At 45.0% G+C, this 14082-nt stretch overlaps 1 long non-coding RNA gene across 1 annotated transcript in view; it reads right to left on the reverse strand.

The window, feature by feature from the left end:
- Positions 1 to 5433: 5433 nt before the first annotated feature.
- The window catches only part of LOC138789873 (uncharacterized), a 36033-nt gene continuing 27384 nt past the window's right edge, over positions 5434 to 14082 (reverse strand). Inside the window, exons 3-4 of the long non-coding RNA XR_011362802.1 lie at positions 5804 to 5910; positions 5434 to 5705 (exon numbers count right to left, since the gene is read on the reverse strand). This is a non-coding gene — a long non-coding RNA (uncharacterized lncRNA). The remainder of the gene's footprint in view (positions 5706 to 5803; positions 5911 to 14082) is intronic.

The following is a 14082-nucleotide window of genomic DNA, read 5'->3' on the forward strand; positions in this document are numbered from 1 at the left end:
AGGGGATGGATGAAGGGAAGCGGAATGGATGATGGGTATATTCTATAAATATGCATTTATGTTACACACGTACCAGAACGCAGCGGATTTCATGCTGCGAAATCCACTGCAATGCCCATTTCTGTCATTTCCTATGGCCATACATACTCACAGCAAATTTTTTATTCTCCTTCATTCTTAACCCACCGCTACCCGGCTAATACTCCCGCTTGTTTCTTAGGCTCTGGGCTCCCTGGTGTCCCACACAGCCAATCAGTGCACTGTGCTGCCGCAGCCACTGATTGGCTGAGCAGGACGCCAGGGAGTTGGGAGCCCAAGAAGCAAGTGCGAGCACTGCCAGGTAATGTATTAGCCAGGCAGAAGTTTATTGGCCAACAAAAAATTGTGAGACATGTGAGCTTTCAGGATTTAAAGATCCTTTTGTCAGACAACTTTACAAATATAAAAAAAAAAATTGTAAACTTTTCTGAAAAAGGGATCTTTGAATCTCAAAAACTTGTGATTCTAACTACATTCTAACTACCTTACTAGTTACTCAGAACCCCATTTCTTATCAAATTAGCCCTGTACACTTGGGAGTTAAAGAACCTTATTGCCTTCTTTCAATGCTCTGCTGTGACCAAAAGGCTAATCACCCTTGATAAGGCTGGAAAGGACACAATTAATACAATGTACTGGAGTTATCTTGTTTCCATTCTGAGCAGCCGTCCCTTCATAGCGACACATTTGAAGCAAATTAGCCTTTATTAGTGGCAAGAATCTGTATAAAAGATCAAAAGACAGAGTATTTTTCTGTCATTCCCAGAGGATAAACTATCTGATCTGCAAGGCACAAACTTATTAAGCTGGTATGTTATTAATACAAGTATACATCATGCACTGTACATGGAGCTTCCTGCTAGACAGAGTGCCAAATGGGAGAAAGGGTATATATTGACCATCATTGATCTATGTATAAACTAAGCTACTTTGTAACTATATGACATTACTTATCTTGAACTGATCACAGTACAGTCATTCCCAGGAAACCATACTTAAATGAATTAAAAATACATAACCTATAGGCCATGTTCCCACATGCCAGTGAATGCATGTCTCTGAACCTAAACCCCCATGTGTTCACCAATAGAGATGATCGAACAGCCGAAAATCTTAGGTTTGATCGAACTCGAACCTTGCCGGACCTTCCGTATTTAATTTTTGATTCCTTCCCGGTCTGTGGGGAAGGAGGAGACATCCCGGGGTCCGCCTGGAATTCTGGGATTCAGCCTAGGTAATAGGCTGTATCCTGAAATTCCAGGCGGTCCCCGGGCTGTTTGATCATCTCTATTCATCAATTGGCCATTGGTGAACGCATAGGGTATGGTTCTAGATGCATGTGTTCACCGTCAGTGTTGAAGCCAAAATCAAGTGGGGATCATAATGAATTTGATTAAAAAAAAAAAAAGAAAAAAAAAAAAGAATAGATGCTGTTTCTACCCTTTTTTTCTTTCATCAAATCCATTCCACACCAGAACTGTGAGTAACACCTGTTCTATATAATATCCTTTTTATTATCATCTGTTTTTTCATCACAAAACTGCAACAAAACTGCACTATGTAAGTGCACCTGTTAGGTCCCTTTACATTAGCCAATAATCGTCCCATGGGAAAGTGCCAGCGATCCGCATGCAATGAGAAAAATGGATGCTTCTCGGCTGATTGGATCTTTTGTGCAGTGTTAAAATGTATGGTTATCGGCCACACATCTCTCTGTGTAATCAGGAGAAGTGCAGCTGATAACAGTGGATTTTATTGGCCCTGTAAAGGTACTGCGAGTGTCCATTGCATGCTTACATGGCTGTATATTGGGCTATGTAAAATGAGGATCACCATTAACCCTTTGAGGACCAGGCCCAAAATGACCCAGTGGACCGCGTAAATTTTGATCTGAGTGCTTCCGTTTTTCCCTCCTCCCCTTCTAAGAGCTCTAGCACTTTCAGTTTTCTATCTATAAGCCATGTAAGTGCTTGTTTTTTACAGGAATAGTTGTACTGTGTAATGGCGTCTTTTATTTTACCATAAAATGTATGAGGGAATCCCAAATATATTATTTATGAAGATATAAATAGGTGAAATCGTAAAAAAGAATGCAATATGGTAACGTTTGGGGGGTTCCTGTGTCTACGTAATGCACTATATGGTAAAAGCGACATGATACAATTATTGTATAGGTCAGTCCGAACACAACCATATGCAGGTTTACGCTAATGTTATATATATTTTTTTAAATGAAATCCTTTTTTTGGGCAATTAATTATAAATAAAATAGCCCTATTGTGATGCTTATAACTGTTATATTTTTACCTACTGGGCTGTATGGGGTGTCATTTTTTCCGCCATGATCTCTAGTTTTTATTAATACCATATTTGTGAAGATCGGACGTTTTGATCACTTTTTATTAATTTTTTTTTATATATAATATAACATTAAATTGGTAATCCACACACTTTTTTCCCTCTTTTCGTGTACGCCGTTCGCAATGACACTTGTTATATTTTAATAGATTGGACAATTACGCACGCTACGGTATATTATATGTTTATTTGTTTATTTATTTTTATATGTTTTATTTATATAATGGGAAAGGGGGGTGATTTAAACTTTTATTGGGGGAGGGGTTTGGGGGTAGTGTGTTAGTGTTTTTAACTTTTTTTTTTTTTTTACACATTTGAAGTCCCTTTGGGTGACTTTTACATACACTAGTGTGATTACACACACTGATCATTGCTATGCCATAGGCATAGCATTGATCAGTGTTATCGACAGTCTGCTCATTGAGCCTGCCTGTGCAGGCTTAGTGCAGCAGATCGCCGATCGGACCGATCGGACCGTAACTATACGCCCTGGGTCGTCTAAGGGTTAAAGGGGTACTCCATTAAATAAATTTTTCTTTGAAATCAACAGGTGTCAGAAATTTATATAGATTTGCAATTTACTTTGATTTAAAAATCCCCAGTCTTCAGCTGCTGTATTTCCTGCAGGAAGTGGTGTATTCTTTCTTGTCAGACACAGTGCTCTCTGCTGCCACCTCTGCCCATGACATGAACTGTCCAGAGTAGGAGAGAAGAAGTTTTCTATGGGGACTTGCTACTGCTGTGGACAGTTCCTAACACGAACAGAGGTGGCAGCAGGGAGCACTGTGTCTGACTAAACAGAATAAACCACTTCCTGCATGACAGCAGCTGATAAGTACTTGAAGACTTGAGATTTTTAAAGTAATTTACAAATATTTCTGACACCTGTTCATTTGAAAGAGCAAAAATGTTCTCCGGAGTTCCCCTTTAACAGTCGGATACATCATGATCTTTACATCTATTCACCACACTCCAAGAGCAATTCTGTAGATGCAGACCCAAGTGTGGAGGAGTGTAGTTTATGCTAATCTTGCTAGATTTTTGTCTTACTGACTAATAGCCATGCCAGGCTAGAGCACCGCATTTGCGGTTACCGCCAACAAGGGATTAAGGGCTATGTAGGGGGTTCCTCAGGGGGCTCATAACATTCTCCGAACCCTGTCTTCCACAGTGAGCTTAAGGCACCAGACAAGGGATTGGAAAAGAGCTTATTCGTACCCCTTACCCTTCAACACACCCTGCTATAAACTGTCAGGTCCTAATACTAGCATCGATGGCTTACTTTCCCAGTGCTGAGCCTGTACTATTGGACGTGCCACTCTATGTCCTTGCTCGGCATCAGACGGACCAGTCATTGCTGTACAGGTTGTTTTGTCAAGTCAACATTATATCGCCACCAACTTCAAAGTGGTTAGAACCCATACAGCAGAGTACTGCACTAAATGGATAGGTCCCAGTGACGTAGCTACCAGGCAGACCACGCAACAGCTACAGGGCCGGGTGGTAAGAAAGTGGTTCACAGTAGCGCCTATTGACCAGAGCCCCCCACATACTAACCTGGCTCTGCGCAGCGTTCCTTCGTTCACTACTAATGGATGGATGACCTGAAATACAACAGGCATCATCGTGTTAAATGGAGGTACAGTTTTTCATTGAGTTGGGTAGAAGTAAGATATTTCCATTTTTCTGCTCAGTGCAAATTAGAAGTGCTTTCAGAATTGCTGCTGAAATATGGTGACACTGGTTGGTTATATCTCATGATTCTGGTCTGTTTTTCTGTGGTTAGTGCATTGTGTCTCTGCTGGAGTTGATCACACCTGTGTTGTGATTTGTTATGGATCCCTAAGGTGCTATTAGTTGGCAACCCTTGACGGTGTTGCCTTGCTGTGATTTATCTTGAACTGATCCTATCTTGTCTGTATTACTCTCAAGAGCTCTACTCACCATTCTTTTACAATTATGGAAACAGGGAGCAAACTTGTAGACAGGTATACTCCTAACAGCTCCTATAATGCAGAGGGCATCATATGACTGTGCAGAACTTGGTGTCAAGGTGGCAATACACCTTTAATAACTGTCAGCTGAACAATCCTGTTTTCTCTATGGGCAGGTGTAAGCTTCAGCCAGAGTGCTTTGAAAGCGACTTATCTAGTCAAGAACAAGCTTTTCCATCATGCCTGACCCCTATCTCCACCGACACCACTTGTCGGTGAGGTCTTGGGAGAGCCCCATATCCTTTGTACTATTAGCGATTATTGGCCGTATTCTGCCCATATTGGCCTTTATGGCAGATAATCGCTACGTCTAATAGAAGAAAACGATCAGCCGCATGTGCAATGTTGGCTTATCATTGTCTTTCAACAGGCCAAAACACAAACGATCAGCCTAGCAACAATCTGCTGCCATCGCTTCGTGCAATAGGGCTGCCTTTACGATTTAACGATCGCCCGGGCAGCCCCCCTCCCCCGCATTTACCTGCTCGCTGTCGGCATGTATGATAGTGCAGGCAGTAAGTGGGTAACGAGGAGCAAGCGAGCGCTCGCTTGCTCCTCTAAAGCACCCTGTGTAATAGGGGCTTAAGGTGGCAGAATGACCTTTGGGCCCTTTCAGCCACTAGGGCTCGACTGTGACTGCAACTTTATCACCTATATTTATAAAAGCCTCTGATTGTAATCTTCACATTTTCTGTTCAATTTTGATGAGTTTATTGGAGAGTTGAATGGCGTAATAAAGATATTTAACAGATGAGACATAGTTTTTTTTTCTTTCCATGAAAACAATGATATTTAAATTTGATCACTTATGACTAGTCCATATGTGGAGGGTCTAATATTGTTGAACATCAGTACTCTGGTGTTGTCCACTCCAAAGACTGAAGGATGTAAGTATCACTTAGGCATCCCCTATAGCCATTTGGTACCCAATGAGAGTAGTGAACCAGCTCTGGTTGATCCAGCTCCTTTGAACCTGGGTGGCAAAAACCTTTGTGGGACTCTTCTCGCTAGAGAAATTGCAGTTTTAACAAATGGGGGGGCTCTATATTTTGTACACCACTGAACCACAAACTAGTGATTTATTGTCCATTTTATGGTTTATGGTCCATTATAAAAAAAGTCTAACTTTTCTAAGAAATGCCCTGTGGGCAGAATAATGTAGGGAACATAGCCTTCTACCTTGATCAGGAAATTATACAACAAAGGCATTCCTCCAATAACCAACGAAGAAGAAAAAACAGTACTGATCTCACAAACTCCCATCCAGGCTTCAGAAAGCGACTTTTCAAGTCTATTTTATCTTCCGCGAGCAGGCTGAAAGCGTTAAAAAAGAAGTAAAGACATCCATAATTAATCCAACCAGCAGCTGGAAGAGGGAGAGACAGAAAATATCACCAGCCAGCACCACAGACCTTCTTTTGAGCTTCCCTTTCATTCCTCAGGCGCCGGGAGCTGTTTGAAGTTTTTGGGAAGTCTTTGAAAGCTCTTTGTACCTGCCCGTTCTAATCATCCTGCGGGCCTGTTGTCGGAAATAAGATAACAGCCGTGAAGTATTTGTATGCAGATTAGCACCACACAAACAAAGACAGGCAGCACATGCAGGCCATAGACTACAGAGCGGAAAAAGAAGAAGATACAGAATTCATTAGCACTTGTTTTGGTGGATCAGAATGCAGTGAACAACAATGAGAGGTTCAGGTACCCCTAAAACGTCAAAGAAATGAAAGGTGGTCATATGACGGTCTATATTACTAAGTTATGATAGTTCAGTTTTCACAACCTGATGTGATGAAGTAACATCAATGGAAGCCATAGCAGAGTGATGATGCTCAAACATTTTAAATGCTTAAAGCTAGATGAGTTAGAGCCAAACTTACCAAACTAAGATTTGTTATGAATTGTACAAAAAGTTTACTCCACAACCAAACTGAATTTTTTGAAAGCTTGTAACAAGTTTGTAAAGATGGCGGCTGCACATGTTACAGTACAGTGAAAGGGTCAGTGCAAGGGATTAACCATAATCCCCTACAGCTGGCCAGTCATCTTCAAGCCATCCCCTATGGCATCACACTTCCTCCCTAAGTATATATAGAGGAGAGTGCCATCAGCCCGCTATGTCCGTGTGGCAGTATTATTTAGGCATTATGTAGTGGTATCATTGGTAATATATTTCTGTTTTGCGCAGTAGCAGTATGGAGGCAAGATGTAATCACTATATGGTAATATTTATCAGCAACAATGTTATAAGTTAACTGTGTGTCTTTTGGGCCACTTGATAATGTGAAAGGGAACTTTGAGGGCCTGTGTGTGGAACACTAAAGAAGGCATTATACTGTGTGGGGATCAGTGGCGTAACTACCAGGGTCGCAGCGGTGGCGCTGCGACCGGGCCCGCCACAAGGGGGGGCCTGTGGCAGCGCATGCTTCATGGAGATCCCTGTGGCTGTTACTTCCTGCACAGGGAGCGCACATTAGAGACGCTCCCTGTGCAGGAAGTCCCAGCCACAGGGATCTCTATGATGCGCGCGCTGCCAGGGATAGGACGCAACACCCCTGGCAGCCGCGCATCAGCCGGGGGCAGACGGAGGCTGAAGGAGGATAGAGGATCGACGGGGGAGCGCTTAAGGTGAGTTGTGTGTGTGTGTTTTTTTTTATTTGCTTGCACGGGGCCATCTATAGGAGAAAGGGAGGGGAGAGGGGGCCATTTATAAAGGGGGGGAAGAGAGGGGGGCCATCTATAGGAGGAGGGGGAGAGGGGGGCCATCTATAGGAGGGAAAGGAGGCCATCTATTAGGGGAAGAGAGAGGGTGGCCATCTATAAGGGGGGGGAAGAGAGTAGGCCATCTAAAAGGGGGGGAGAGGGGGCCATATATAAAGGGGGGAAGAAAGGGGGCCATCTATAGGAGAGAGGGCCATCTATAGGGGGTGGGAAAGGGGGCCATCTATAGGGGGTGGGAGAGGGGCCACCTATAGGGGGGGCGAGGGGGCCATCTATAGGGGGGAGAGTGGGCCATCTATAGGGGGGGAGAGGGGGCCATCTATGGGGGGCATCTATAAGGGGGGGAGAGGGAGCCATCTATAGGAGGGGGTAGAGGGGGCTATCGATAAGGGTGGCCATCTATAAAGGGGGGCAACATAGGGGGAGAGGGGGGCAACATGGGGGGCATCTATAAGAGGGGATACACAGAGGGGGCATCTAAAAGGTGCCTACACAGTGGCGGGCATATACTATAAGGGGGGGTCACATACAGTCAGCCTACCTACTAAATGAGGGCACAAAAAGGCCAATACAGATGTGCAGTTTGTAGAGAGATGAGGATGGTGCCAGAGTGAGGAGCCTGATATGTTTCTCTGGCAGATTCTGTGGATTTGTGGCTCGGAGAAGTTCTCATAATGGCCCAGGGTAGATGGAGAAGAAGATGAAAAGGGAAGAACTCCGATCAGAGAAGACGTCCACTGTGAGTCACCTGATATAACTGCACTGTAATGTATATAGTGTTCAGAGCCTGTGTAGGGCTGGGTCAGCCTCTATGTGACTGGATAAGGTGATAGTGATCTGTGTACAATGAATGTTATTCAGTAGCAGCGGTGGTGTTAGTCAGTATGTGGTGGTATTAGTCAGTAGCAGTGGTGGTGTTAGTCAGTATGTGGTAGTGTTAGTCAGTAGCAGTGGTGGTGTTAGTATGTGGTGGTATTAGTGGCAGAGTTGGTGTTAGTCAGTAGCAGCGGTGGTGTTAGCCAGTTTGTGGTGGAATTATCTGGTACTGTGTTTTTTATTGGTCTTAGTATACAGGATTTGGTCAGTAACAATATGGTGGTGATGGTGTGTATATATATTTATATATATATATATATATATATATACATCAATAGCATCACTTGGTTGTGAAGGGGGGGGGGCAAGTTGACCTCTCGCACCAGGGCCCAGGAGACATTAGCTACGCCCCTGGTGGGGATACTTAGGGTCCTAGTAGATGACCCGATCATAAACTGTTAATGAGCATCGATCTGCTAGACAGGCACTCATTTACTGAGCAATTAGACTGGCCGACTATCAGGCAGCAGGGGCAGCACGAACATCATTAGTGATGTCCGTGCAGCCCTTGCTTTTAGTATAATATAATAAAGTAATAACTCACCTTACCACATTCCCTGGTGTCCTCGTGCCTTCTCAGATGTCCTTGGAAGCCTTTCCCGCTGCCTGCAGCTCTTCCCTCTCTGCACTGACAGGCCGCTAAGCAGCCTATCAGTGCAGAGAAAGCAGAGCTGCAGACACCGGGGAAGGCCTGAGGACACCAGGGAATGTGGTGACGATAATTTATTATCTTATATTACAATCATCAGCTATTGGCTGTGCATCGCTTTTACACGTAGCGATGCATGCCCAACGCCCGATGATTTTAGGTCAGGACTAGTGATGAGCGAGTACTAAAATGCTCGGGTGCTCATTACTCGAGACGAATATCTCCCAATACTCGAGTGCGCATTTCGAGTAACGAACCCAATTGAAGTCAATGGGAGACTCGAGCATTTCTGCAGGGGACCAAAGTTCGGTAGGAGGAAGGTCGTGTGAAAACCTGTCAACCTCAGAAAATGATGGAAACACCACGGAAATGGACAGGAAACAGCAGGGGCTGCATGTATGTATGCCTCTGAGGCTGCCTAATGGCACCATTATGCCTAATTTTGTGCAACAGCCTGGTTAAAACAGAGGTAGGCATATTGACCACCCAAAAACTCAGCCTGATACAGCATGGCAGTGAGAACACAGGGAACCATTAAAACAGAGGTAGCATATCATGAACCAGTCAAATATTTCAGCCTGACACAGCATGGCGGTGAAGACAGAGTGAACAAGGTAGAAGCGGTAGCCAGTCAACCTTCCAAAAATTATACCAGACCTAGCATGGCAGTGAGCACACAGAGAACCATTAAAAGTGAGTGAAGAAGCAAGTGAGCCTCCACAAAATTAGGCCAGACACTACATGGCATTGAGCACACAGAGAACCGTTAAGGCTATGTTCACACTACGTAAAAATACGGCCGTAGTTCTCGCCGCAGAACTACGGCTGTAGTTTTCAGGGGTGGAACATAGCCTTATTTACAATTGGATCCCATCCGGAGCGTACACACATTGTATGCGCTCCAGCCGGGATCCTATGTGGTGCCGGAAAAAACTGAGATGTCAGTTTTCTGCGGCCGGAATTCAGTGAATTCCGGCTGCAGAAAGCCCTGTCAGTGCACACAGTGAAGCGAGCGGCTCCGGGCACTCGCTTCACTGTGGGCTATGGGAAGCTCTGATGCGGGCGCGCGCTGATGTGCCTGCATCAGAGCTCTGTGGCCGGACGGATCATCCGGCCGGTACCTAAGTGCTGGCCGCGATGATCCGGGCCAGTCTGTTACGTAGTGTGAACATAGCCTAAAAGTGAGTGAGGAAGCAAGTGAGCCTCCCCAAAATTAGGCCAGACACTGCATGGCATTGAGCACACAGAGAACCATTAAAAGTGAGTGAGGAAAGAAGTAAGCCCACCCAAAAATTGGAGTGAGTCCAGGGGCTGGGATATTTAGTGGACACGAACCCGGGTGCTGACAGCTAACTGGCTAGGCCAGCTGTCAGTCACCATCAAGGGTACACCTGATGCCTCTAGACCGGGGGTGGTGAGGCCCCGGCCGCGGCTAGACCAAAAAAAAAATAAAATAAAACAGCTGGCTGGTTGGCAGGGGCGCGATCGGTGGGCCCCCGGCAACCAGTCCCGCTCCTCGGCAGATGAAGTGTGACGTCAGAGCATGGCAGTGAGGACACAGAAAACAATACAGTCTTCTTAAGAGGCCCCGGAATTTGAACAAATACACTTTCAATCCTTTAAAGAGTCTCTAAGAGACGGCAAGTGCGGTAGCCTGTGTATTAAAAAGACCTGGTCAATCCTGCCTTCAAAAAGGCTACGACAACATCCAAGGAGGGTTAGAAGCTACTGATGAAAGGTCTGGTCAATTCTGCCTTCAAAACGGCTAAAACATCCAAGGAAAGTAGAAGGTGCTGTTCATGAGTTTAAGCACCACCTGTTGGAGCTTACCCATGGCAGTGCTGCTGCGCCTAAAACTAAAATAGCCGGATTATGGCTAGATTTTGCCTCACACCCTCATGCAGTTTTGCGTGATAGGCATCTCTTTGGAGGTAGGGGCGAAGAATATGAATACAGTCTTCTTAAGAGGCCCCGAGCTAAAAAATGAAAGGACGGCAGAGAACACCCGCAAGTTGACATCTACAGATTGTCTGTTACGAAATGGACAACTCAAGGATGCTAAATTAGGATCCACCATTATCACTGTCTGTTCCTTTGAACAGTGGCGTGTATCTTGGAGATACAATCGACGACCAGACAGCCCTGAAAAATAGCACTTGAATTGAAGTCGATTTGATTTTAAAATTTAAATTGAAGGTTAGAAAAAAAACAAACATAAAGTGGCCATTACCGGCCTTTAGATGAGGCAGGCGTGGAACCTCACAAAAATTAGGCCTGACACAGAGTAAGAGTAAAAAAATAACAAAATAAAACAGCTGGCTGGTTGGCGGGGGGCGCGATCGGCGGGCCCCTGGCAACCAGTCCTGCTCCTCCACAGACATAGTGTGACGTCAGAGCATGGCAGTGAGGACACAGAGAACCATTAAAAGTGAGTGAGGAAGCAATTGAGCCTCCCAATAATTAGGCCAGACACTGCATGGCAGAAGAAGACTTGGCTGTTGGCTGAGAATTGAAGGAAGAGGAGGAAGAGGAGGAAGAGGAGGAGAGGAGATAACAAGAATCTTCATGTTGTGCTGCTTTCCCCGGGTGGACAGCCAACAAGGAGGCAAGGGCAAGGCACACCAGTAGTCCACATGGATACCAGTTAAGACCCATCGGTAGCCAACAAGGAGGCAAGGGCAGGCACACCAACAGGCAACATGGATTCCAGTTAAGGCCCAGCAACAAGGAGGCAAGGGCAGGCACACCAGTAGTCAACATGGATGCCAGTTAAGGCCCAGCAACTAGGAGGCAAGGGCAGGCACACCAGTAGTCAACATGGATGCTAGTTAAGGCCCAGCAGTAGCCAACATGGAGGCAAGGGCAGGCACACCAGTAGTCAACATGGATGCCAGTAAAGGCCCAGCAGTAGTCAACATGGATGCCAGTGAAGGCCCAGCAATAACCAACATGGAGGCAAGGGCAGGCAGAGCAGTAGTCAACATGGATGTCCACTACTGCTCTGGTCAATCCTGCCTTAAAAACGGCTACAACATTGAAAAAAGGTAGAAGGTACTGGTGAAAGAATGGCATAGAACACCCGTAAGATAAGATGACATCCACAGATAATATGGTTTGAAATGGACAAGACAAGGAAGGTAAGGGCAGGCACAGCAGTAGTCAACATGGATGCCAGTAAAGGCCCAGCAGTAGTCAACATGGATGCCAGTTAAGGCCCAGCAGTAGCCAACAAGTAGCCTTCTACCCCCAACACCCTTTTGATTTTCAATTTGACTGTAGCAGTTGGGTTAACATTCTATTGAAGTTCTATGCAGCTCTACTACAAATCCTACAAAACAATGAGCAGTGAAGTTCTATGCAGGTGTACTACAAATCCCAGCAATACAGTGTAGTATACACTAGTTTTGGGGGGACTTTACGGTACAATCTGGTAGTGGCTGGACCTATACACACCCTCTGTGATACCTCCTTACAATGAGCAGTGAAGTTCTATGCAGGTGTACTACAAATCCCAGCAATACAGTGTAGTACACACTAGTTTTGGGGGGGTGTACGGTACAATGGGGTAGTGGCTGGACCCAGATACACACTCTGTGATACCCCCTTACAATGAGCAGTGAAGTTTTATGCAGGTGTACTACAAATCCCAGCAATACAGTGTAGTACCCACTAGTTTTGGGGGGGCTGTACGGTACAATGTGGTAGTGGCTGGACCTAGACACACTCTCTGACACCCCTGTCCAATGAGCAGTGAAGTTCTATGCAGGTGTACTACAAATCCCAGCAATCCAATGTAGTACAGCAGCACCACCAGCCCCAAAATAAAAAAGGAGTAAACTGAGCACTTCTTAGGGCTCTGTATGCAACACCTAATCTCCCCTTTCTGCCAGCAGCCGGTCACCACAGTGTACTGCTGAAATCGTGGTAGCAGCACTGCAAGTCCCAGCCAGCAGTCTGTAGTAATACTATTAAAAAACACTTTTAAGCCCTGAAAAGGGCTGTTTGTTTGTATTGCTAGTATTCTCTGCCTACTGGAACGCTAAATCCTACACGGACGCTCTCCATGAGAAGCAGCAGCTCTGTCCCTAATCTCTCATTGCATGTGTCTGAAGCGAGCATTGCCGGCTGCACGTTTTATATGGCAGGGTCATCTGATCTGGCCAACCAATCGCTGCTATTGACATGTATGGGTCCCACGTGATCGCAGGATGTACCAAAGAGTCTCCTGCATGTTTATTTGCTGAGAAATAGCACCCAAACGTACAGGAAACGGATGATGAGATTTTCTCGAGTATCGCGAGATGCTCACCGGAGTAACGAGTACCATTGAGTACCCTAATACTTGATCGAGTACCAAGCTCGGACGAGCATGCTGACAGCGCTTGTTTGCTTCTCTGCATCGCCCCATGGAATAGGGGCTTTAGTTTAAAGGGAATCTGTCACTAGGTTTATGTATCCTTAAAAAGGGCAGCATAAACTTCTGACAGAAATGCTGAAAAGAACACTATATTACGGATATAATCCTGTTCAGCCGTTCTCCTGATATTCAGGAGAATGGGATTCATGTTACACCACTCCCCCTGTCCTCCAGCTGCTGATTGACAGTTGACTGCCTATACACAGTATGGATAGATAACTGCCAATCCGCTGCTGGTGGGCGAATTTTTTGGTACCCATAAACATCTAGGACTACTGAGCTCACACACATCATGGATTTCAGGATTATTTTCAAATACAGATAGTAAAATGAAAAATTAAAAAAAAAATTGGCATAAAAAATAGATTTTAACAAAATGTAATTTTTTTTTAAAATGACGCATTCCCTTTAATCCCAGATTTGCAATAATATATCGGTGACTACAATAAGCTACAATGCTACGCTGCAATAAGCGTTCTGTGTCTGCGCAACCCAAAATCTGTGTGACTACTCAGCCAGGTAACAAGTGGCAGTTCTGCAGTAACAACTCCTTTATTTCATGTCCCTCTATATATATTCTGTCTTTAGTATATGCTTTTCATTGGATTGACTGCAATATGTTAGCGTGGATTTGTGGCATATTTATGATGTATGAATTCTCTGATTCCCCAAAGGAGCAGTAAAAATGTTACTGAACAGTACAGCAGGCTATCCCACATACCCATTCAGCTACAGCCAAGCAACAATGGCTTTCTAGGGATCTGCTGATGTATGTACATATTTGCCAATATTTTATTTCAAGTAAAAAATGAAAGGGATCGTCCATCTGAGTGCGGGTATTAGAAACCAAACACAGTCATTAATTCAAAGGTGCCCTGCAGGGGAAGGAGAGCGGGAGGGGTAAGGCTGAGTGCCCATGTAACAAATGGGTTTCAGATCAATCATAAACTCTTTTATTCCTCAGTCATTGTCGGATAAGCACATCTGAAAAATGTTCAAATGAACCCGGCGCCAGGCTCGGAGCACTGCAG

The sequence above is a fragment of the Dendropsophus ebraccatus genome, chromosome 4 (assembly GCF_027789765.1).
Source record: "Dendropsophus ebraccatus isolate aDenEbr1 chromosome 4, aDenEbr1.pat, whole genome shotgun sequence".
In the NCBI taxonomy this organism is placed as follows: Eukaryota; Metazoa; Chordata; class Amphibia; order Anura; family Hylidae; genus Dendropsophus; species Dendropsophus ebraccatus.